This window comes from Equus caballus, chromosome 25, assembly GCF_041296265.1.
Source record: "Equus caballus isolate H_3958 breed thoroughbred chromosome 25, TB-T2T, whole genome shotgun sequence".
In the NCBI taxonomy this organism is placed as follows: domain Eukaryota; kingdom Metazoa; phylum Chordata; class Mammalia; order Perissodactyla; family Equidae; genus Equus; species Equus caballus.
Window position 1 is genome coordinate 985,141 of NC_091708.1, and position 24,422 is coordinate 1,009,562.

A 24,422-nucleotide genomic window follows, 5' to 3' on the forward strand; every position below is an offset into this window, starting at 1 on the left:
CTAGAGCTGAAAGGCACAACGTGCAGGTTTCTTTCCAAAGGGCGAGTTGGGCCCCACAGCATCTTGCTTCCAGCTCTTTGGGAAGCTAAGAAACAACTCGCTCTGCACAGTGCTCTTACAGCCTACCGGGAACATGTCTTCCAAAGGCCTGTGAAACGCAGTTTCTTTGCAGGTCTGATCTGGCTGAAGTAGGACTTCTGCTCTGGGTGTGCTACTTTGCCCTAGACCTGAAAGGCACAACGTGCAGGCTTCTTTCCAAAGGGCGAGTTGGGCCCCACAGCATCTTGCTTCCAGCTCTTTGGGAAGCTAAGAAACAACTCGCTCTGCACAGTGCTCTTGGAGCCTACCGGGAACATCTCTTCCAAAGTCCTGTGAAACGCAGTTTCTTAGAAGGCCTGATCTGGCTGAAGTAGCACTTCTGCTCTGGGTGTGCTACTTTGCCCTAGAGCTGAAAGGCACAACGTGCAGGCTTCTTTCCAAAGGGCGAGTTGGGCCCCACAGCATCTTGCTTCCAGCTCTTTGGGAAGCTAAGAAACAACTCGCTCTGCACAGTGCTCTTACAGCCTAGTGGGAAAATCTCTTCCAAAGGCCCGTGAAACGCAGTTTCTTTGCAGGCCTGATCTGGCTGAAGTAGCACTTCTGCTCTGGGTGTGCTACTTTGCCCTAGAGCTGAAATGCACAACGTGCAGGCTTCTTTCCAAAGGGCGAGTTGGGCCCCACAGCATCTTGCTTCCAGCTCTTTGGGAAGCTAAGAAACAACTCGCTCTGCACAGTGCTCTTACAGCCTACGGGGAACATCACTTCCAAAGGCCTGTGAAACGCAGTCTCTTTGCAGGCCTGATCTGGCTGAAGTAGGACTTCTGCTCTGGGTGTGCTACTTTGCCCTAGAGCTGAAAGGCACAACGTGCAGGCTTCTTTCCAAAGGGCGAGTTGGGCCCCACAGCATCTTGCTTCCAGCTCTTTGGGAAGCTAAGAAACAACTCGCTCTGCACAGTGCTCTTACAGCCTACGGGGAACATCTCTTCCAATGGCCTGTGAAACGCAGTTTCTTTGCAGGCCTGATCTGGCTGAAGTAGCACTTCTGCTCTGGGTGTGCTACTTTGCCCTAGAGCTGAAAGGCACAACGTGCAGGCTTCTTTCCAAAGGGCGAGTTGGGCCCCACAGCATCTTGCTTCCAGCTCTTTGGGAAGCTAAGAAACAACTCGCTCTGCACAGTGCTCTTACAGCCTACCGGGAACATGTCTTCCAAAGGCCTGTGAAACGCAGTTTCTTTCCAGGCCTGATCTGGCTGAAGTAGCACTTCTGCTCTGGGTGTGCTACTTTGCCCTAGAGCTGAAAGGCACAACGTGCAGGCTTCTTTCCAAAGGGCGAGTTGGGCCCCACAGCATCTTGCTTCCAGCTCTTTGGGAAGCTAAGAAACAACTCGCTCTGCACAGTGCTCTTACAGCCTACGGGGAACATCACTTCCAAAGGCCTGTGAAACGCAGTTTCTTTGCAGGCCTGATCTGGCTGAAGTAGGACTTCTGCTCTGGGTGTGCTACTTTGCCCTAGAGCTGAAAGGCACAACGTGCAGGCTTCTTTCCAAAGGGCGAGTTGGGCCCCACAGCATCTTGCTTCCAGCTCTTTGGGAAGCTAAGAAACAACTCGCTCTGCACAGTGCTCTTACAGCCTAGTGGGAACATCTCTTCCAAAGGCCTGTGAAACGCAATTTCTTTGCAGGCCTGATCTGGCTGAAGTAGGACTTCTGCTCTGGGTGTGCTACTTTGCCCTAGAGCTGAAAGGCACAACGTGCAGGCTTCTTTCCAAAGGGCGAGTTGGGCCCCACAGCATCTTGCTTCCAGCTCTTTGGGAAGCTAAGAAACAACTCGCTTTGCACAGTGCTCTTACAGCCTACCGGGAACATGTCTTCCAAAGGCCTGTGAAACGCAGTTTCTTTGCAGGCCTGATCTGGCTGAAGTAGCACTTCTGCTCTGGGTGTGCTACTTTGCCCTAGAGCTGAAAGGCACAACGTGCAGGCTTCTTTCCAAAGGGCGAGTTGGGCCCCACAGCATCTTGCTTCCAGCTCTTTGGGAAGCTAAGAAACAACTCGCTCTGCACAGTGCTCTTACAGCCTACCGGGAACATGTCTTCCAAAGGCCTGTGAAACGCAGTTTCTTTGCAGGCCTGATCTGGCTGAAGTAGCACTTCTGCTCTGGGTGTGCTACTTTGCCCTAGAGCTGAAAGGCACAACGTGCAGGCTTCTTTCCAAAGGGCGAGTTGGGCCCCACAGCATCTTGCTTCCAGCTCTTTGGGAAGCTAAGAAACAACTCGCTCTGCACAGTGCTCTTACGGCCTAGTGGGAACATCTCTTCCAACGGCCTGTGAAACGCAGTTTCTTTGCAGGCCTGATCTGGCTGAAGTAGGACTTCTGCTCTGGGTGTGCTACTTTGCCCTAGAGCTGAAAGGCACAACGTGCAGGCTTCTTTCCAAAGGGCGAGTTGGGCCCCACAGCATCTTGCTTCCAGCTCTTTGGGAAGCTAAGAAACAACTCGCTCTGAACAGTGCTCTTACAGCCTAGTGGGAACATCTCTTCCAAAGGCCTGTGAAACGCAGTTTCTTTGCAGGCCTGATCTGGCTGAAGTAGCACTTCTGCTCTGGGTGTGCTACTTTGCCCTAGAGCTGAAAGGCACAACGTGCAGGCTTCTTTCCAAAGGGCGAGTTGGGCCCCACAGCATCTTGCTTCCAGCTCTTTGGGAAGCTAAGAAACAACTCGCTCTGCACAGTGCTCTTACAGCCTAGTGGGAACATCTCTTCCAAAGGCCTGTGAAACGCAGTTTCTTTGCAGGCATGATCTGGCTGAAGTAGCACTTCTGCTCTGGGTGTGCTACTTTGCCCTAGAGCTGAAAGGCACAACGTGCAGGCTTCTTTCCAAAGGGCGAGTTGGGCCCCACAGCATCTTGCTTCCAGCTCTTTGGGAAGCTAAGAAACAACTCGCTCTGCAAAGTGCTCTTACAGCCTATGGGAAACATCACTTCCAAAGGCCTGTGAAACGCAGTTTCTTTGCAGGCGTGATCTGGCTGAAGTAGGACTTCTGCTCTGGGTGTGCTACTTTGCCCTAGAGCTGAAAGGCACAACGTGCAGGCTTCTTTCCAAAGGGCGAGTTGGGCCCCACAGCATCTTGCTTCCAGCTCTTTGGGAAGCTAAGAAACAACTCGCTCTGAACAGTGCTCTCACAGCCTAGTGGGAACATCTCTTCCAAAGGCCTGTGAAACGCAGTTTCTTTGCAGGCCTGATCTGGCTGAAGTAGCACTTCTGCTCTGGGTGTGCTACTTTGCCCTAGAGCTGAAAGGCACAACGTGCAGGCTTCTTTCCAAAGGGCGAGTTGGGCCCCACAGCATCTTGCTTCCAGCTCTTTGGGAAGCTAAGAAACAACTCGCTCTGCACAGTGCTCTTACAGCCTACCGGGAACATCTCTTCCAAAGGCCTGTGAAACGCAGTTTCTTTGCAGGCCTGATCTGGCTGAAGTAGGACTTCTGCTCTGGGTGTGCTACTTTGCCCTAGAGCTGAAAGGCACAACGTGCAGGCTTCTTTCCAAAGGGCGAGTTGGGCCCCACAGCATCTTGCTTCCAGCTCTTTGGGAAGCTAAGAAACAACTCGCTCTGCACAGTGCTCTTACAGCCTACCGGGAACATGTCTTCCAAAGGCCTGTGAAACGCAGTTTCTTTGCAGGCCTGATCTGGCTGAAGTAGCACTTCTGCTCTGGGTGTGCTACTTTGCCCTAGAGCTGAAAGGCACAACGTGCAGGCTTCTTTACAAAGGGCGAGTTGGGCCCCACAGCATCTTGCTTCCAGCTCTTTGGGAAGCTAAGAAACAGCTCGCTCTGCACAGTGCTCTTACAGCCTACCGGGAACATCTCTTCCAACGGCCTGTGAAACGCAGTTTGTTTGCAGGCCTGATCTGGCTGAAGTAGGACTTCTGCTCTGGGTGTGCTACTTTGCCCTAGAGCTGAAAGGCACAACGAGCAGGCTTCTTTCCAAAGGGCGAGTTGGGCCCCACAGCATCTTGCTTCCAGCTCTTTGGGAAGCTAAGAAACAACTCGCTCTGAACAGTGCTCTTACAGCCTAGTGGGAACATCTCTTCCAAAGGCCTGTGAAACGCAGTTTCTTTGCAGGCCTGATCTGGCTGAAGTAGCACTTCTGCTCTGGGTGTGCTACTTTGCCCTAGAGCTGAAAGGCACAACGTGCAGGCTTCTTTCCAAAGGGCGAGTTGGGCCCCACAGCATCTTGCTTCCAGCTCTTTGGGAAGCTAAGAAACAACTCGCTCTGCACAGTGCTCTTACAGCCTACGGGGAACATCACTTCCAAAGGCCTGTGAAACGCAGTTTCTTTGCAGGCCTGATCTGGCTGAAGTAGGACTTCTGCTCTGGGTGTGCTACTTTGCCCTAGAGCTGAAAGGCACAACGTGCAGGCTTCTTTCCAAAGGGCGAGTTGGGCCCCACAGCATCTTGCTTCCAGCTCTTTGGGAAGCTAAGAAACAACTCGCTCTGCACAGTGCTCTTACAGCCTAGTGGGAACATCTCTTCCAAAGGCCTGTGAAACGCAATTTCTTTGCAGGCCTGATCTGGCTGAAGTAGGACTTCTGCTCTGGGTGTGCTACTTTGCCCTAGAGCTGAAAGGCACAACGTGCAGGCTTCTTTCCAAAGGGCGAGTTGGGCCCCACAGCATCTTGCTTCCAGCTCTTTGGGAAGCTAAGAAACAACTCGCTCTGCACAGTGCTCTTACAGCCTACCGGGAACATGTCTTCCAAAGGCCTGTGAAACGCAGCTTCTTTGCAGGCCTGATCTGGCTGAAGTAGCACTTCTGCTCTGGGTGTGCTACTTTGCCCTAGAGCTGAAAGGCACAACGTGCAGGCTTCTTTCCAAAGGGCGAGTTGGGCCCCACAGCATCTTGCTTCCAGGTCTTTGGGAAGCTAAGAAACAACTCGCTCTGCACAGTGCTCTTACAGCCTACCGGGAACATCTCTTCCAAAGGCCTGTGAAACGCAGTTTCTTTGCAGGCCTGATCTGGCTGAAGTAGCACTTCTGCTCTGGGTGTGCTACTTTGCCCTAGAGCTGAAAGGCACAACGTGCAGGCTTCTTTCCAAAGGGCGAGTTGGGCCCCACAGCATCTTGCTTCCAGCTCTTTGGGAAGCTAAGAAACAACTCGCTCGGCACAGTGCTCTTACAGCCTAGTGGGAACATCTCTTCCAACGGCCTGTGAAACGCAGTTTCTTTGCAGGCCTGATCTGGCTGAAGTAGGACTTCTGCTCTGGGTGTGCTACTTTGCCCTAGAGCTGAAAGGCACAACGTGCAGGCTTCTTTCCAAAGGGCGAGTTGGGCCCCACAGCATCTTGCTTCCAGCTCTTTGGGAAGCTAAGAAACAACTCGCTCTGAACAGTGCTCTTACAGCCTAGTGGGAACATCTCTTCCAAAGACCTGTGAAACGCAGTTTCTTTGCAGGCCTGATCTGGCTGAAGTAGCACTTCTGCTCTGGGTGTGCTACTTTGCCCTAGAGCTGAAAGGCACAACGTGCAGGCTTCTTTCCAAAGGGCGAGTTGGGCCCCACAGCATCTTGCTTCCAGCTCTTTGGGAAGCTAAGAAACAACTCGCTCTGCACAGTGCTCTTACAGCCTAGTGGGAACATCTCTTCCAAAGGCCTGTGAAACGCAGTTTCTTTGCAGGCCTGATCTGGCTGAAGTAGCACTACTGCTCTGGGTGTGCTACTTTGCCCTAGAGCTGAAAGGCACAACGTGCAGGCTTCTTTCCAAAGGGCGAGTTGGGCCCCACAGCATCTTGCTTCCAGCTCTTTGGGAAGCTAAGAAACAACTCGCTCTGCACAGTGCTCTTACAGCCTACCGGGAACATCTCTTCCAAAGGCCTGTGAAACGCAGTTTCTTTGCAGGCCTGATCTGGCTGAAGTAGGACTTCTGCTCTGGGTGTGCTACTTTGCCCTAGAGCTGAAAGGCACAACGTGCAGGCTTCTTTCCAAAGGGCGAGTTGGGCCCCACAGCATCTTGCTTCCAGCTCTTTGGGAAGCTAAGAAACAACTCGCTCTGCACAGTGCTCTTACAGCCTACCGGGAACATGTCTTCCAAAGGCCTGTGAAACGCAGTTTCTTTGCAGGTCTGATCTGGCTGAAGTAGGACTTCTGCTCTGGGTGTGCTACTTTGCCCTAGAGCTGAAAGGCACAACGTGCAGGCTTCTTTCCAAAGGGCGAGTTGGGCCCCACAGCATCTTGCTTCCAGCTCTTTGGGAAGCTAAGAAACAACTCGCTCTGCACAGTGCTCTTACAGCCTACGGGGAACATCACTTCCAAAGGCCTGTGAAACGCAGTTTCTTTGCAGGCCTGATCTGGCTGAAGTAGGACTTCTGCTCTGGGTGTGCTACTTTGCCCTAGAGCTGAAAGGCACAACGTGCAGGCTTCTTTCCAAAGGGCGAGTTGGGCCCCACAGCAACTTGCTTCCAGCTCTTTGGGAAGCTAAGAAACAACTCGCTCTGCACAGTGCTCTTACAGCCTAGTGGGAACATCTCTTCCAAAGGCCTGTGAAACGCAATTTCTTTGCAGGCCTGATCTGGCTGAAGTAGGACTTCTGCTCTGGGTGTGCTACTTTGCCCTAGAGCTGAAAGGCACAACGTGCAGGCTTCTTTCCAAAGGGCGAGTTGGGCCCCACAGCATCTTGCTTCCAGCTCTTTGGGAAGCTAAGAAACAACTCGCTCTGCACAGTGCTCTTACAGCCTACCGGGAACATGTCTTCCAAAGGCCTGTGAAACGCAGTTTCTTTGCAGGCCTGATCTGGCTGAAGTAGCACTTCTGCTCTGGGTGTGCTACTTTGCCCTAGAGCTGAAAGGCACAACGTGCAGGCTTCTTTCCAAAGGGCGAGTTGGGCCCCACAGCATCTTGCTTCCAGCTCTTTGGGAAGCTAAGAAACAACTCGCTCTGAACAGTGCTCTCACAGCCTAGTGGGAACATCTCTTCCAAAGGCCTGTGAAACGCAGTTTCTTTGCAGGCCTGATCTGGCTGAAGTAGCACTTCTGCTCTGGGTGTGCTACTTTGCCCTAGAGCTGAAAGGCACAACGTGCAGGCTTCTTTCCAAAGGGCGAGTTGGGCCCCACAGCATCTTGCTTCCAGCTCTTTGGGAAGCTAAGAAACAACTCGCTCTGCACAGTGCGCTTACAGCCTAGTGGGAACATCTCTTCCAACGGCCTGTGAAACGCAGTTTCTTTGCAGGCCTGATCTGGCTGAAGTAGGACTTCTGCTCTGGGTGTGCTACTTTGCCCTAGAGCTGAAAGGCACAACGTGCAGGCTTCTTTCCAAAGGGCGAGTTGGGCCCCACAGCATCTTGCTTCCAGCTCTTTGGGAAGCTAAGAAACAACTCGCTCTGAACAGTGCTCTTACAGCCTAGTGGGAACATCTCTTCCAAAGGCCTGTGAAACGCAGTTTCTTTGAAGGCCTGATCTGGCTGAAGTAGCACTTCTGCTCTGGGTGTGCTACTTTGCCCTAGAGCTGAAAGGCACAACGTGCAGGCTTCTTTCCAAAGGGCGAGTTGGGCCCCACAGCATCTTGCTTCCAGCTCTTTGGGAAGCTAAGAAACAACTCGCTCTGCACAGTGCTCTTACAGCCTAGTGGGAACATCTCTTCCAAAGGCCTGTGAAACGCAGTTTCTTTGCAGGCCTGATCTGGCTGAAGTAGCACTTCTGCTCTGGGTGTGCTACTTTGCCCTAGAGCTGAAAGGCACAACGTGCAGGCTTCTTTCCAAAGGGCGAGTTGGGCCCCACAGCATCTTGCTTCCAGCTCTTTGGGAAGCTAAGAAACAACTCGCTCTGCAAAGTGCTGTTACAGCCTATGGGAAACATCACTTCCAAAGGCCTGTGAAACGCAGTTTCTTTGCAGGCGTGATCTGGCTGAAGTAGGACTTCTGCTCTGGGTGTGCTACTTTGCCCTAGAGCTGAAAGGCACAACGTGCAGGCTTCTTTCCAAAGGGCGAGTTGGGCCCCACAGCATCTTGCTTCCAGCTCTTTGGGAAGCTAAGAAACAACTCGCTCTGAACAGTGCTCTCACAGCCTAGTGGGAACATCTCTTCCAAAGGCCTGTGAAACGCAGTTTCTTTGCAGGCCTGATCTGGCTGAAGTAGCACTTCTGCTCTGGGTGTGCTACTTTGCCCTAGAGCTGAAAGGCACAACGTGCAGGCTTCTTTCCAAAGGGCGAGTTGGGCCCCACAGCATCTTGCTTCCAGGTCTTTGGGAAGCTAAGAAACAACTCGCTCTGCACAGTGCTCTTACAGCCTACCGGGAACATCTCTTCCAAAGGCCTGTGAAACGCAGTTTCTTTGCAGGCCTGATCTGGCTGAAGTAGGACTTCTGCTCTGGGTGTGCTACTTTGCCCTAGAGCTGAAAGGCACAACGTGCAGGCTTCTTTCCAAAGGGCGAGTTGGGCCCCACAGCATCTTGCTTCCAGCTCTTTGGGAAGCTAAGAAACAACTCGCTCTGCACAGTGCTCTTACAGCCTACCGGGAACATGTCTTCCAAAGGCCTGTGAAACGCAGTTTCTTTGCAGGCCTGATCTGGCTGAAGTAGCACTTCTGCTCTGGGTGTGCTACTTTGCCCTAGAGCTGAAAGGCACAACGTGCAGGCTTCTTTACAAAGGGCGAGTTGGGCCCCACAGCATCTTGCTTCCAGCTCTTTGGGAAGCTAAGAAACAGCTCGCTCTGCACAGTGCTCTTACAGCCTACCGGGAACATCTCTTCCAACGGCCTGTGAAACGCAGTTTGTTTGCAGGCCTGATCTGGCTGAAGTAGGACTTCTGCTCTGGGTGTGCTACTTTGCCCTAGAGCTGAAAGGCACAACGAGCAGGCTTCTTTCCAAAGGGCGAGTTGGGCCCCACAGCATCTTGCTTCCAGCTCTTTGGGAAGCTAAGAAACAACTCGCTCTGAACAGTGCTCTTACAGCCTAGTGGGAACATCTCTTCCAAAGGCCTGTGAAACGCAGTTTCTTTGCAGGCCTGATCTGGCTGAAGTAGCACTTCTGCTCTGGGTGTGCTACTTTGCCCTAGAGCTGAAAGGCACAACGTGCAGGCTTCTTTCCAAAGGGCGAGTTGGGCCCCACAGCATCTTGCTTCCAGCTCTTTGGGAAGCTAAGAAACAACTCGCTCTGCACAGTGCTCTTACAGCCTACGGGGAACATCACTTCCAAAGGCCTGTGAAACGCAGTTTCTTTGCAGGCCTGATCTGGCTGAAGTAGGACTTCTGCTCTGGGTGTGCTACTTTGCCCTAGAGCTGAAAGGCACAACGTGCAGGCTTCTTTCCAAAGGGCGAGTTGGGCCCCACAGCATCTTGCTTCCAGCTCTTTGGGAAGCTAAGAAACAACTCGCTCTGAACAGTGCTCTTACAGCCTAGTGGGAACATCTCTTCCAAAGGCCTGTGAAACGCAATTTCTTTGCAGGCCTGATCTGGCTGAAGTAGGACTTCTGCTCTGGGTGTGCTACTTTGCCCTAGAGCTGAAAGGCACAACGTGCAGGCTTCTTTCCAAAGGGCGAGTTGGGCCCCACAGCATCTTGCTTCCAGCTCTTTGGGAAGCTAAGAAACAACTCGCTCTGCACAGTGCTCTTACAGCCTACCGGGAACATGTCTTCCAAAGGCCTGTGAAACGCAGCTTCTTTGCAGGCCTGATCTGGCTGAAGTAGCACTTCTGCTCTGGGTGTGCTACTTTGCCCTAGAGCTGAAAGGCACAACGTGCAGGCTTCTTTCCAAAGGGCGAGTTGGGCCCCACAGCATCTTGCTTCCAGGTCTTTGGGAAGCTAAGAAACAACTCGCTCTGCACAGTGCTCTTACAGCCTACCGGGAACATCTCTTCCAAAGGCCTGTGAAACGCAGTTTCTTTGCAGGCCTGATCTGGCTGAAGTAGCACTTCTGCTCTGGGTGTGCTACTTTGCCCTAGAGCTGAAAGGCACAACGTGCAGGCTTCTTTCCAAAGGGCGAGTTGGGCCCCACAGCATCTTGCTTCCAGCTCTTTGGGAAGCTAAGAAACAACTCGCTCGGCACAGTGCTCTTACAGCCTAGTGGGAACATCTCTTCCAACGGCCTGTGAAACGCAGTTTCTTTGCAGGCCTGATCTGGCTGAAGTAGGACTTCTGCTCTGGGTGTGCTACTTTGCCCTAGAGCTGAAAGGCACAACGTGCAGGCTTCTTTCCAAAGGGCGAGTTGGGCCCCACAGCATCTTGCTTCCACCTCTTTGGGAAGCTAAGAAACAACTCGCTCTGAACAGTGCTCTTACAGCCTAGTGGGAACATCTCTTCCAAAGACCTGTGAAACGCAGTTTCTTTGCAGGCCTGATCTGGCTGAAGTAGCACTTCTGCTCTGGGTGTGCTACTTTGCCCTAGAGCTGAAAGGCACAACGTGCAGGCTTCTTTCCAAAGGGCGAGTTGGGCCCCACAGCATCTTGCTTCCAGCTCTTTGGGAAGCTAAGAAACAACTCGCTCTGCACAGTGCTCTTACAGCCTAGTGGGAACATCTCTTCCAAAGGCCTGTGAAACGCAGTTTCTTTGCAGGCCTGATCTGGCTGAAGTAGCACTTCTGCTCTGGGTGTGCTACTTTGCCCTAGAGCTGAAAGGCACAACGTGCAGGCTTCTTTCCAAAGGGCGAGTTGGGCCCCACAGCATCTTGCTTCCAGCTCTTTGGGAAGCTAAGAAACAACTCGCTCTGCACAGTGCTCTTACAGCCTACCGGGAACATCTCTTCCAAAGGCCTGTGAAACGCAGTTTCTTTGCAGGCCTGATCTGGCTGAAGTAGGACTTCTGCTCTGGGTGTGCTACTTTGCCCTAGAGCTGAAAGGCACAACGTGCAGGCTTCTTTCCAAAGGGCGAGTTGGGCCCCACAGCATCTTGCTTCCAGCTCTTTGGGAAGCTAAGAAACAACTCGCTCTGCACAGTGCTCTTACAGCCTACGGGGAACATCACTTCCAAAGGCCTGTGAAACGCAGTTTCTTTGCAGGCCTGATCTGGCTGAAGTAGGACTTCTGCTCTGGGTGTGCTACTTTGCCCTAGAGCTGAAAGGCACAACGTGCAGGCTTCTTTCCAAAGGGCGAGTTGGGCCCCACAGCAACTTGCTTCCAGCTCTTTGGGAAGCTAAGAAACAACTCGCTCTGCACAGTGCTCTTACAGCCTAGTGGGAACATCTCTTCCAAAGGCCTGTGAAACGCAATTTCTTTGCAGGCCTGATCTGGCTGAAGTAGGACTTCTGCTCTGGGTGTGCTACTTTGCCCTAGAGCTGAAAGGCACAACGTGCAGGCTTCTTTCCAAAGGGCGAGTTGGGCCCCACAGCATCTTGCTTCCAGCTCTTTGGGAAGCTAAGAAACAACTCGCTCTGCACAGTGCTCTTACAGCCTACCGGGAACATCTCTTCCAAAGGCCTGTGAAACGCAGTTTCTTTGCAGGCCTGATCTGGCTGAAGTAGCACTTCTGCTCTGGGTGTGCTACTTTGCCCTAGAGCTGATAGGCACAACGTGCAGGCTTCTTTCCAAAGGGCGAGTTGGGCCCCACAGCATCTTGCTTCCAGCTCTTTGGGAAGCTAAGAAACAACTCGCTCTGCACAGTGCTCTTACAGTCGACCGGGAACATCTCTTCCAAAGGCCTGTGAAACGCAGTTTCTTTGCAGGCCTGATCTGGCTGAAGTAGGACTTCTGCTCTGGGTGTGCTACTTTGCCCTAGAGCTGAAAGGCACAACGTGCAGGCTTCTTTCCAAAGGGCGAGTTGGGCCCCACAGCATCTTGCTTCCAGCTCTTTGGGAAGCTAAGAAACAACTCGCTCTGCACAGTGCTCTTACAGCCTACCGGGAACATGTCTTCCAAAGGCCTGTGAAACGCAGTTTCTTTGCAGGCCTGATCTGGCTGAAGTAGCACTTCTGCTCTGGGTGTGCTACTTTGCCCTAGAGCTGAAAGGCACAACGTGCAGGCTTCTTTCCAAAGGGCGAGTTGGGCCCCACAGCATCTTGCTTCCAGCTCTTTGGGAAGCTAAGAAACAACTCGCTCTGCACAGTGCTCTTACAGCCTACCGGGAACATGTCTTCCAAAGGCCTGTGAAACGCAGTTTCTTTGCAGGTCTGATCTGGCTGAAGTAGGACTTCTGCTCTGGGTGTGCTACTTTGCCCTAGAGCTGAAAGGCACAACGTGCAGGCTTCTTTCCAAAGGGCGAGTTGGGCCCCACAGCATCTTGCTTCCAGCTCTTTGGGAAGCTAAGAAACAACTCGCTCTGCACAGTGCTCTTACAGCCTACGGGGAACATCACTTCCAAAGGCCTGTGAAACGCAGTTTCTTTGCAGGCCTGATCTGGCTGAAGTAGGACTTCTGCTCTGGGTGTGCTACTTTGCCCTAGAGCTGAAAGGCACAACGTGCAGGCTTCTTTCCAAAGGGCGAGTTGGGCCCCACAGCAACTTGCTTCCAGCTCTTTGGGAAGCTAAGAAACAACTCGCTCTGCACAGTGCTCTTACAGCCTAGTGGGAACATCTCTTCCAAAGGCCTGTGAAACGCAATTTCTTTGCAGGCCTGATCTGGCTGAAGTAGGACTTCTGCTCTGGGTGTGCTACTTTGCCCTAGAGCTGAAAGGCACAACGTGCAGGCTTCTTTCCAAAGGGCGAGTTGGGCCCCACAGCATCTTGCTTCCAGCTCTTTGGGAAGCTAAGAAACAACTCGCTCTGCACAGTGCTCTTACAGCCTAGTGGGAACATCTCTTCCAAAGGCCTGTGAAACGCAGTTTCTTTGCAGGCCTGATCTGGCTGAAGTAGCACTTCTGCTCTGGGTGTGCTACTTTGCCCTAGAGCTGAAAGGCACAACGTGCAGGCTTCTTTCCAAAGGGCGAGTTGGGCCCCACAGCATCTTGCTTCCAGCTCTTTGGGAAGCTAAGAAACAACTCGCTCTGAACAGTGCTCTCACAGCCTAGTGGGAACATCTCTTCCAAAGGCCTGTGAAACGCAGTTTCTTTGCAGGCCTGATCTGGCTGAAGTAGCACTTCTGCTCTGGGTGTGCTACTTTGCCCTAGAGCTGAAAGGCACAACGTGCAGGCTTCTTTCCAAAGGGCGAGTTGGGCCCCACAGCATCTTGCTTCCAGCTCTTTGGGAAGCTAAGAAACAACTCGCTCTGCACAGTGCGCTTACAGCCTAGTGGGAACATCTCTTCCAACGGCCTGTGAAACGCAGTTTCTTTGCAGGCCTGATCTGGCTGAAGTAGGACTTCTGCTCTGGGTGTGCTACTTTGCCCTAGAGCTGAAAGGCACAACGTGCAGGCTTCTTTCCAAAGGGCGAGTTGGGCCCCACAGCATCTTGCTTCCAGCTCTTTGGGAAGCTAAGAAACAACTCGCTCTGAACAGTGCTCTTACAGCCTAGTGGGAACATCTCTTCCAAAGGCCTGTGAAACGCAGTTTCTTTGAAGGCCTGATCTGGCTGAAGTAGCACTTCTGCTCTGGGTGTGCTACTTTGCCCTAGAGCTGAAAGGCACAACGTGCAGGCTTCTTTCCAAAGGGCGAGTTGGGCCCCACAGCATCTTGCTTCCAGCTCTTTGGGAAGCTAAGAAACAACTCGCTCTGCACAGTGCTCTTACAGCCTAGTGGGAACATCTCTTCCAAAGGCCTGTGAAACGCAGTTTCTTTGCAGGCCTGATCTGGCTGAAGTAGCACTTCTGCTCTGGGTGTGCTACTTTGCCCTAGAGCTGAAAGGCACAACGTGCAGGCTTCTTTCCAAAGGGCGAGTTGGGCCCCACAGCATCTTGCTTCCAGCTCTTTGGGAAGCTAAGAAACAACTCGCTCTGCACAGTGCTCTTACAGCCTACCGGGAACATCACTTCCAAAGGCCTGTGAAACGCAGTTTCTTTGCAGGCGTGATCTGGCTGAAGTAGGACTTCTGCTCTGGGTGTGCTACTTTGCCCTAGAGCTGAAAGGCACAACGTGCAGGCTTCTTTCCAAAGGGCGAGTTGGGCCCCACAGCATCTTGCTTCCAGCTCTTTGGGAAGCTAAGAAACAACTCGCTCTGCACAGTGCTCTTACAGCCTAGTGGGAACATCTCTTCCAAAGGCCTGTGAAACGCAGTTTCTTTGCAGGCCTGATCTGGCTGAAGTAGGACTTCTGCTCTGGGTGTGCTACTTTGCCCTAGAGCTGAAAGGCACAACGTGCAGGCTTCTTTACAAAGGGCGAGTTGGGCCCCACAGCATCTTGCTTCCAGCTCTTTGGGAAGCTAAGAAACAACTCGCTCTGCACAGTGCTCTTACAGCCTACCGGGAACATGTCTTCCAAAGGCCTGTGAAACGCAGTTTCTTTGCAGGCCTGATCTGGCTGAAGTAGCACTTCTGCTCTGGGTGTGCTACTTTGCCCTAGAGCTGAAAGGCACAACGTGCAGGCTTCTTTCCAAAGGGCGAGTTGGGCCCCACAGCATCTTGCTTCCAGCTCTTTGGGAAGCTAAGAAACAACTCGCTCTGCACAGTGCTCTTACAGCCTAGTGGGAACATCTCTTCCAACGGCCTGTGAAACGCAGTTTCTTTGCAGGCCTGATCTGGCTGAAGTAGCACTTCTGCTCTGGGTGTGCTACTTTGCCCTAGAGCTGAAAGGCACAACGTGCAGGCTTCTTTCCAAAGGGCGAGTTGGGCCCCACAGCATCTTGCTTCCAGCTCTTTGGGAAGCTAAGAAACAACTCGCTCTGCACAGTGCTCTTACAGCCTACGGGGAACATCACTTCCAAAGGCCTGTGAAACGCAGTTTCTTTGCAGGCCTGATCTGGCTGAAGTAGGACTTCTGCTCTGGGTGTGCTACTTTGCCCTAGAGCTGAAAGGCACAACGTGCAGGCTTCTTTCCAAAGGGCGAGTTGGGCCCCACAGCATCTTGCTTCCAGCTCTTTGGGAAGCTAAGAAACAACTCGCTCTGAACAGTGCTCTTACAGCCTAGTGGGAACATCTCTTCCAAAGGCCTGTGAAACGCAGTTTCTTGGCAGGCCTGATCTGGCTGAAGTAGGACTTCTGCTCTGGGTGTGCTACTTTGCCCTACAGCTGAAAGGCACAACGTGCAGGCTTCTTTCCAAAGGGCGAGTTGGGCCCCACAGCATCTTGCTTCCAGCTCTTTGGGAAGCTAAGAAACAACTCGCTCTGCACAGTGCTCTTACATCCTACCGGGAACATGTCTTCCAAAGGCCTGTGAAACGCAGTTTCTTTGCAGGCCTGATCTGGCTGAAGTAGCACTTCTGCTCTGGGTGTGCTACTTTGCCCTAGAGCTGAAAGGCACAACGTGCAGGCTTCTTTCCAAAGGGCGAGTTGGGCCCCACAGCATCTTGCTTCCAGCTCTTTGGGAAGCTAAGAAACAACTCGCTCTGCACAGTGCTCTTACAGCCTACCGGGAACATCTCTTCCAAAGGCCTGTGAAACGCAGTTTCTTTGCAGGCCTGATCTGGCTGAAGTAGCACTTCTGCTCTGGGTGTGCTACTTTGCCCTAGAGCTGATAGGCACAACGTGCAGGCTTCTTTCCAAAGGGCGAGTTGGGCCCCACAGCATCTTGCTTCCAGCTCTTTGGGAAGCTAAGAAACAACTCGCTCTGCACAGTGCTCTTACAGTCGACCGGGAACATCTCTTCCAAAGGCCTGTGAAACGCAGTTTCTTTGCAGGCCTGATCTGGCTGAAGTAGGACTTCTGCTCTGGGTGTGCTACTTTGCCCTAGAGCTGAAAGGCACAACGTGCAGGCTTCTTTCCAAAGGGCGAGTTGGGCCCCACAGCATCTTGCTTCCAGCTCTTTGGGAAGCTAAGAAACAACTCGCTCTGCACAGTGCTCTTACAGCCTACCGGGAACATGTCTTCCAAAGGCCTGTGAAACGCAGTTTCTTTGCAGGCCTGATCTGGCTGAAGTAGCACTTCTGCTCTGGGTGTGCTACTTTGCCCTAGAGCTGAAAGGCACAACGTGCAGGCTTCTTTCCAAAGGGCGAGTTGGGCCCCACAGCATCTTGCTTCCAGCTCTTTGGGAAGCTAAGAAACAACTCGCTCTGCACAGTGCGCTTACAGCCTAGTGGGAACATCTCTTCCAACGGCCTGTGAAACGCAGTTTCTTTGCAGGCCTGATCTGGCTGAAGTAGGACTTCTGCTCTGGGTGTGCTACTTTGCCCTAGAGCTGAAAGGCACAACGTGCAGGCTTCTTTCCAAAGGGCGAGTTGGGCCCCACAGCATCTTGCTTCCAGCTCTTTGGGAAGCTAAGAAACAACTCGCTCTGAACAGTGCTCTTACAGCCTAGTGGGAACATCTCTTCCAAAGGCCTGTGAAACGCAGTTTCTTTGAAGGCCTGATCTGGCTGAAGTAGCACTTCTGCTCTGGGTGTGCTACTTTGCCCTAGAGCTGAAAGGCACAACGTGCAGGCTTCTTTCCAAAGGGCGAGTTGGGCCCCACAGCATCTTGCTTCCAGCTCTTTGGGAAGCTAAGAAACAACTCGCTCTGCACAGTGCTCTTACAGCCTAGTGGGAACATCTCTTCCAAAGGCCTGTGAAACGCAGTTTCTTTGCAGGCCTGATCTGGCTGAAGTAGCACTTCTGCTCTGGGTGTGCTACTTTGCCCTAGAGCTGAAAGGCACAACGTGCAGGCTTCTTTCCAAAGGGCGAGTTGGGCCCCACAGCATCTTGCTTCCAGCTCTTTGGGAAGCTAAGAAACAACTCGCTCTGCACAGTGCTCTTACAGCCTACCGGGAACATCACTTCCAAAGGCCTGTGAAACGCAGTTTCTTTGCAGGCGTGATCTGGCTGAAGTAGGACTTCTGCTCTGGGTGTGCTACTTTGCCCTAGAGCTGAAAGGCACAACGTGCAGGCTTCTTTCCAAAGGGCGAGTTGGGCCCCACAGCATCTTGCTTCCAGCTCTTTGGGAAGCTAAGAAACAACTCGCTCTGCACAGTGCTCTTACAGCCTAGTGGGAACATCTCTTCCAAAGGCCTGTGAAACGCAGTTTCTTTGCAGGCCTGATCTGGCTGAAGTAGGACTTCTGCTCTGGGTGTGCTACTTTGCCCTAGAGCTGAAAGGCACAACGTGCAGGCTTCTTTCCAAAGGGCGAGTTGGGCCCCACAGCATCTTGCTTCCAGCTCTTTGGGAAGCTAAGAAACAACTCGCTCTGCACAGTGCTCTTACAGCCTACCGGGAACATGTCTTCCAAAGGCCTGTGAAACACAGTTTCTTTGCAGGCCTGATCTGGCTGAAGTAGCACTTCTGCTCTGGGTGTGCTACTTTGCCCTAGAGCTGAAAGGCACAACGTGCAGGCTTCTTTCCAAAGGGCGAGTTGGGCCCCACAGCATCTTGCTTCCAGCTCTTTGGGAAGCTAAGAAACAACTCGCTCTGCACAGTGCTCTTACAGCCTAGTGGGAACATCTCTTCCAACGGCCTGTGAAACGCAGTTTCTTTGCAGGCCTGATCTGGCTGAAGTAGCACTTCTGCTCTGGGTGTGCTACTTTGCCCTAGAGCTGAAAGGCACAACGTGCAGGCTTCTTTCCAAAGGGCGAGTTGGGCCCCACAGCATCTTGCTTCCAGCTCTTTGGGAAGCTAAGAAACAACTCGCTCTGCACAGTGCTCTTACAGCCTACGGGGAACATCACTTCCAAAGGCCTGTGAAACGCAGTTTCTTTGCAGGCCTGATCTGGCTGAAGTAGGACTTCTGCTCTGGGTGTGCTACTTTGCCCTAGAGCTGAAAGGCACAACGTGCAGGCTTCTTTCCAAAGGGCGAGTTGGGCCCCACAGCATCTTGCTTCCAGCTCTTTGGGAAGCTAAGAAACAACTCGCTCTGCACAGTGCTCTTACAGCCTAGTGGGAACATCTCTTCCAAAGGCCTGTGAAACGCAGTTTCTTGGCAGGCCTGATCTGGCTGAAGTAGGACTTCTGCTCTGGGTGTGCTACTTTGCCCTACAGCTGAAAGGCACAACGTGCAGGCTTCTTTCCAAAGGGCGAGTTGGGCCCCACAGCATCTTGCTTCCAGCTCTTTGGGAAGCTAAGAAACAACTCGCTCTGCACAGTGCTCTTACAGCCTACCGGGAACATGTCTTCCAAAGGCCTGTGAAACGCAGTTTCTTTGCAGGCCTGATCTGGCTGAAGTAGCACTTCTGCTCTGGGTGTGCTACTTTGCCCTAGAGCTGAAAGGCACAACGTGCAGGCTTCTTTCCAAAGGGCGAGTTGGGCCCCACAGCATCTTGCTTCCAGCTCTTTGGGAAGCTAAGAAACAACTCGCTCTGCACAGTGCTCTTACAGCCTACCGGGAACATCTCTTCCAAAGGCCTGTGAAACGCAGTTTCTTTGCAGGCCTGATCTGGCTGAAGTAGCACTTCTGCTCTGGGTGTGCTACTTTGCCCTAGAGCTGATAGGCACAACGTGCAGGCTTCTTTCCAAAGGGCGAGTTGGGCCCCACAGCATCTTGCTTCCAGCTCTTTGGGAAGCTAAGAAACAACTCGCTCTGCACAGTGCTCTTACAGTCGACCGGGAACATCTCTTCCAAAGGCCTGTGAAACGCAGTTTCTTTGCAGGCCTGATCTGGCTGAAGTAGGACTTCTGCTCTGGGTGTGCTACTTTGCCCTAGAGCTGAAAGGCACAACGTGCAGGCTTCTTTCCAAAGGGCGAGTTGGGCCCCACAGCATCTTGCTTCCAGCTCTTTGGGAAGCTAAGAAACAACTCGCTCTGCACAGTGCTCTTACAGCCTAGTGGGAACATCTCTTCCAAAGGCCTGTGAAACGCAGTTTCTTTGCAGGCCTGATCTGGCTGAAGTAGGACTTCTGCTCTGGGTGTGCTACTTTGCCCTAGAGCTGAAAGGCACAACGTGCAGGCTTCTTTCCAAAGGGCGAGTTGGGCCCCACAGCATCTTGCTTCCAGCTCTTTGGGAAGCTAAGAAACAACTCGCTCTGCACAGTGCTCTTACAGCCTAGTGGGAACATCTCTTCCAAAGGCCTGTGAAACGCAGTTTCTTTGCAGGCCTGATCTGGCTGAAGTAGGACTTCTGCTCTGGGTGTGCTACTTTGCCCTAGAGCTGAAAGGCACAACGTGCAGGCTTCTTTCCAAAGGGCGAGTTGGGCCCCACAGCATCTTGCTTCCAGCTCTTTGGGAAGCTAAGAAACAACTCGCTCTGCACAGTGCTCTTACAGCCTACCGGGAACATCTCTTCCAAAGGCCTGTGAAACGCAGTTTCTTTGCAGGCCTGATCTGGCTGAAGTAGGACTTCTGCTCTGGGTGTGCTACTTTGCCCTAGAGCTGGAAGGCACAACGTGCAGTCTTCTTTCCAAAGGCCGAGTTGGGCCCCACAGCATCTTGCTTCCAGCTCTTTGGGAAGCTAAGAAACAACTCGCTCTGCACAGTGCTCTTACAGCCTACCGGGAACATGTCTTCCAAAGGCCTGTGAAACGCAGTTTCTTTGCAGGCCTGATCTGTCTGAAGTAGCACTTCTGCTCTGGGTGTGCTACTTTGCCCTAGAGCTGAAAGGCACAACGTGCAGGCTTCTTTCCAAAGGGCGAGTTGGGCCCCACAGCATCTTGCTTCCAGCTCTTTGGGAAGCTAAGAAACAACTCGCTCTGCACAGTGCTCTTACAGCCTAGTGGGAACATCTCTTCCAAAGGCCTGTGAAACGCAGTTTCTTGGCAGGCCTGATCTGGCTGAAGTAGGACTTCTGCTCTGGGTGTGCTACTTTGCCCTAGAGCTGAAAGGCACAACGTGCAGGCTTCTTTCCAAAGGGCGAGTTGGGCCCCACAGCATCTTGCTTCCAGCTCTTTGGGAAGCTAAGAAACAACTCGCTCTGCACAGTGCTCTTACAGCCTACCGGGAACATGTCTTCCAAAGGCCTGTGAAACGCAGTTTCTTTTCAGGCCTGATCTGGCTGAAGTAGCACTTCTGCTCTGGGTGTGCTACTTTGCCCTAGAGCTGAAAGGCACAACGTGCAGGCTTCTTTCCAAAGGGCGAGTTGGGCCCCACAGCATCTTGCTTCCAGCTCTTTGGGAAGCTAAGAAACAACTTGCTCTGCACAGTGCTCATACAGCCTAGTGGGAACATCTCTTCCAAAGGCCTGTGAAACGCAGTTTCTTTGCAGGCCTGATCTGGCTGAAGTAGGACTTCTGCTCTGGGTGTGCTACTTTGCCCTAGAGCTGAAAGGCACAACGTGCAGGCTTCTTTCCAAAGGGCGAGTTGGGCCCCACAGCATCTTGCTTCCAGCTCTTTGGGAAGCTAAGAAACAACTCGCTCTGCACAGCGCTCTTACAGCCTACCGGGAACATGTCTTCCAAAGTCCTGTGAAACGCAGTTTCTTTTCAGGCCTGATCTGGCTGAAGTAGCACTTCTGCTCTGGGTGTGCTACTTTGCCCTAGAGCTGAAAGGCACAACGTGCAGGCTTCTTTCCAAAGGGCGAGTTGGGCCCCACAGCATCTTGCTTCCAGCTCTTTGGGAAGCTAAGAAACAACTCGCTCTGCACAGTGCTCTTACAGCCTACCGGGAACACGTCTTCCAAAGGCCTGTGAAACGCAGTTTCTTTGCAGGCCTGATCTGGCTGAAGTAGCACTTCTGCTCTGGGTGTGCTACTTTGCCCTAGAGCTGAAAGGCACAACGTGCAGGCTTCTTTCCAAAGGGCGAGTTGGGCCCCACAGCATCTTGCTTCCAGCTCTTTGGGAAGCTAAGAAACAACTCGCTCTGCACAGTGCTGTTACAGCCTACCGGGAACACGTCTTCCAAAGGCCTGTGAAACGCAGTTTCTTTGCAGGTCTGATCTGGCTGAAGTAGGACTTCTGCTCTGGGTGTGCTACTTTGCCCTAGAGCTGAAAGGCACAACGTGCAGGCTTCTTTCCAAAGGGCGAGTTGGGCCCCACAGCATCTTGCTTCCAGCTCTTTGGGAAGCTAAGAAACAACTCGCTCTGCACAGTGCTCTTACAGCCTAGTGGGAACATCTCTTCCAACGGCCTGTGAAACGCAGTTTCTTTGCAGGCCTGATCTGGCTGAAGTAGGACTTTTGCTCTGGGTGTGCTACTTTGCCCTAGAGCTGAAAGGCACAACGTGCAGGCTTCTTTCCAAAGGGCGAGTTGGGCCCCACAGCATCTTGCTTCCAGCTCTTTGGGAAGCTAAGAAACAACTCGCTCTGAACAGTGCTCTTACAGCCTAGTGGGAACATCTCTTCCAAAGGCCTGTGAAACGCAGTTTCTTTGCAGGCCTGATCTGGCTGAAGTAGCACTTCTGCTCTGGGTGTGCTACTTTGCCCTAGAGCTGAAAGGCACAACGTGCAGGCTTCTTTCCAAAGGGCGAGTTGGGCCCCACAGCATCTTGCTTCCAGCTCTTTGGGAAGCTAAGAAACAACTCGCTCTGCACAGTGCTCTTACAGCCTAGTGGGAACATCTCTTCTAAAGGCCTGTGAAACGCAGTTTCTTTGCAGGCCTGATCTGGCTGAAGTAGCACTTCTGCTCTGGGTGTGCTACTTTGCCCTAGAGCTGAAAGGCACAACGTGCAGGCTTCTTTCCAAAGGGCGAGTTGGGCCCCACAGCATCTTGCTTCCAGCTCTTTGGGAAGCTAAGAAACAACTCGCTCTGCACAGTGCTCTTACAGCCTACGGGGAACATCACTTCCAAAGGCCTGTGAAACGCAGTTTCTTTGCAGGCCTGATCTGGCTGAAGTAGGACTTCTGCTCTGGGTGTGCTACTTTGCCCTAGAGCTGAAAGGCACAACGTGCAGGCTTCTTTCCAAAGGGCGAGTTGGGCCCCACAGCATCTTGCTTCCAGCTCTTTGGGAAGCTAAGAAACAACTCGCTCTGCACAGTGCTCTTACAGCCTAGTGGGAACATCTCTTCCAAAGGCCTGTGAAACGCAGTTTCTTTGCAGGCCTGATCTGGCTGAAGTAGGACTTCTGCTCTGGGTGTGCTACTTTGCCCTAGAGCTGAAAGGCACAACGTGCAGGCTTCTTTCCAAAGGGCGAGTTGGGCCCCACAGCATCTTGCTTCCAGCTCTTTGGGAAGCTAAGAAACAACTCGCTCTGCACAGTGCTCTTAAAGCCTATGGGGAACATCACTTCCAAAGGCCTGTGAAACGCAGTTTCTTTGCAGGCCTGATCTGGCTGAAGTAGGACTTCTGCTCTGGGTGTGCTACTTTGCCCTAGAGCTGAAAGGCACAACGTGCAGGCTTCTTTCCAAAGGGCGAGTTGGGCCCCACAGGATGTTGCTTCCAGCCCTTTGGGAAGCTAAGAAACAACTCGCTCTGCACAGTGCTCTTACAGCCTAGTGGGAACATCTCTTCCAAAGGCCTGTGAAACGCAGTTTCTTTGCAGGCCTGATCTGGCTGAAGTAGCACTTCTGCTCTGGGTGTGCTACTTTGCCCTAGAGCTGAAAGGCACAACGTGCAGCCTTCTTTCCAAAGGGCGAGTTGGGCCCCACAGCATCTTGCTTCCAGCTCTTTGGGAAGCTAAGAAACAACTCGCTCTGCACAGTGCTCTTACAGCCTACGGGGAACATCACTTCCAAAGGCCTGTGAAACGCAGTTTCTTTGCAGGCCTGATCTGGCTGAAGTAGGACTTCTGCTCTGGGTGTGCTACTTTGCCCTAGAGCTGAAAGGCACAACGTGCAGGCTTCTTTCCAAAGGGCGAGTTGGGCCCCACAGCATCTTGCTTCCAGCTCTTTGGGAAGCTAAGAAACAACTCGCTCTGCACAGCGCTCTTACAGCCTACCGGGAACATGTCTTCCAAAGTCCTGTGAAACGCAGTTTCTTTTCAGGCCTGATCTGGCTGAAGTAGCACTTCTGCTCTGGGTGTGCTACTTTGCCCTAGAGCTGAAAGGCACAACGTGCAGGCTTCTTTCCAAAGGGCGAGTTGGGCCCCACAGCATCTTGCTTCCAGCTCTTTGGGAAGCTAAGAAACAACTCGCTCTGCACAGTGCTCTTACAGCCTACCGGGAACATCTCTTCCAAAGGCCTGTGAAACGCAGTTTCTTTGCAGGCCTGATCTGGCTGAAGTAGCACTTCTGCTCTGGGTGTGCTACTTTGCCCTAGAGCTGAAAGGCACAACGTGCAGGCTTCTTTCCAAAGGGCGAGTTGGGCCCCACAGCATCTTGCTTCCAGCTCTTTGGGAAGCTAAGAAACCACTCGCTCTGCACAGTGCTCTTACAGCCTACCGGGAACATGTCTTCCAAAGGCCTGTGAAACGCAGTTTCTTTGCAGGTCTGATCTGGCTGAAGTAGGACTTCTGCTCTGGGTGTGCTACTTTGCCCTAGAGCTGAAAGGCACAACGTGCAGGCTTCTTTCCAAAGGGCGAGTTGGGCCCCACAGCATCTTGCTTCCAGCTCTTTGGGAAGCTAAGAAACAACTCGCTCTGCACAGTGCTCTTACAGCCTAGTGGGAACATCTCTTCCAACGGCCTGTGAAACGCAGTTTCTTTGCAGGCCTGATCTGGCTGAAGTAGGACTTTTGCTCTGGGTGTGCTACTTTGCCCTAGAGCTGAAAGGCACAACGTGCAGGCTTCTTTCCAAAGGGCGAGTTGGGCCCCACAGCATCTTGCTTCCAGCTCTTTGGGAAGCTAAGAAACAACTCGCTCTGAACAGTGCTCTTACAGCCTAGTGGGAACATCTCTTCCAAAGGCCTGTGAAACGCAGTTTCTTTGCAGGCCTGATCTGGCTGAAGTAGCACTTCTGCTCTGGGTGTGCTACTTTGCCCTAGAGCTGAAAGGCACAACGTGCAGCCTTCTTTCCAAAGGGCGAGTTGGGCCCCACAGCATCTTGCTTCCAGCTCTTTGGGAAGCTAAGAAACAACTCGCTCTGCACAGTGCTCTTACAGCCTACGGGGAACATCACTTCCAAAGGCCTGTGAAACGCAGTTTCTTTGCAGGCCTGATCTGGCTGAAGTAGGACTTCTGCTCTGGGTGTGCTACTTTGCCCTAGAGCTGAAAGGCACAACGTGCAGGCTTCTTTCCAAAGGGCTAGTTGGGCCCCACAGCATCTTGCTTCCAGCTCTTTGGGAAGCTAAGAAACAACTCGCTCTGCACAGTGATCTTACAGCCTACGGGGAACATCACTTCCAAAGGCCTGTGAAACGCAGTTTCTTTGCAGGCCTGATCTGGCTGAAGTAGGACTTCTGCTCTGGGTGTGCTACTTTGCCCTAGAGCTGAAAGGCACAACGTGCAGGCTTCTTTCCAAAGGGAGAGTTGGGCCCCACAGCATCTTGCTTCCAGCTCTTTGGGAAGCTAAGAAACAACTCGCTCTGCACAGTGCTCTTACAGCCTATGGGGAACATCTCTTCCAAAGGCCTGTGAAACGCAGTTTCTTTTCAGGCCTGATCTGGCTGAAGTAGGACTTCTGCTCTCTGTGTGCTACTTTGCCCTAGAGCTGAAAGGCACAACGTGCAGGCTTCTTTCCAAAGGGCGAGTTGGGCCCCACAGCATCTTGCTTCCAGCTCTTTGGGAAGCTAAGAAACAACTCGCTCTGCACAGCG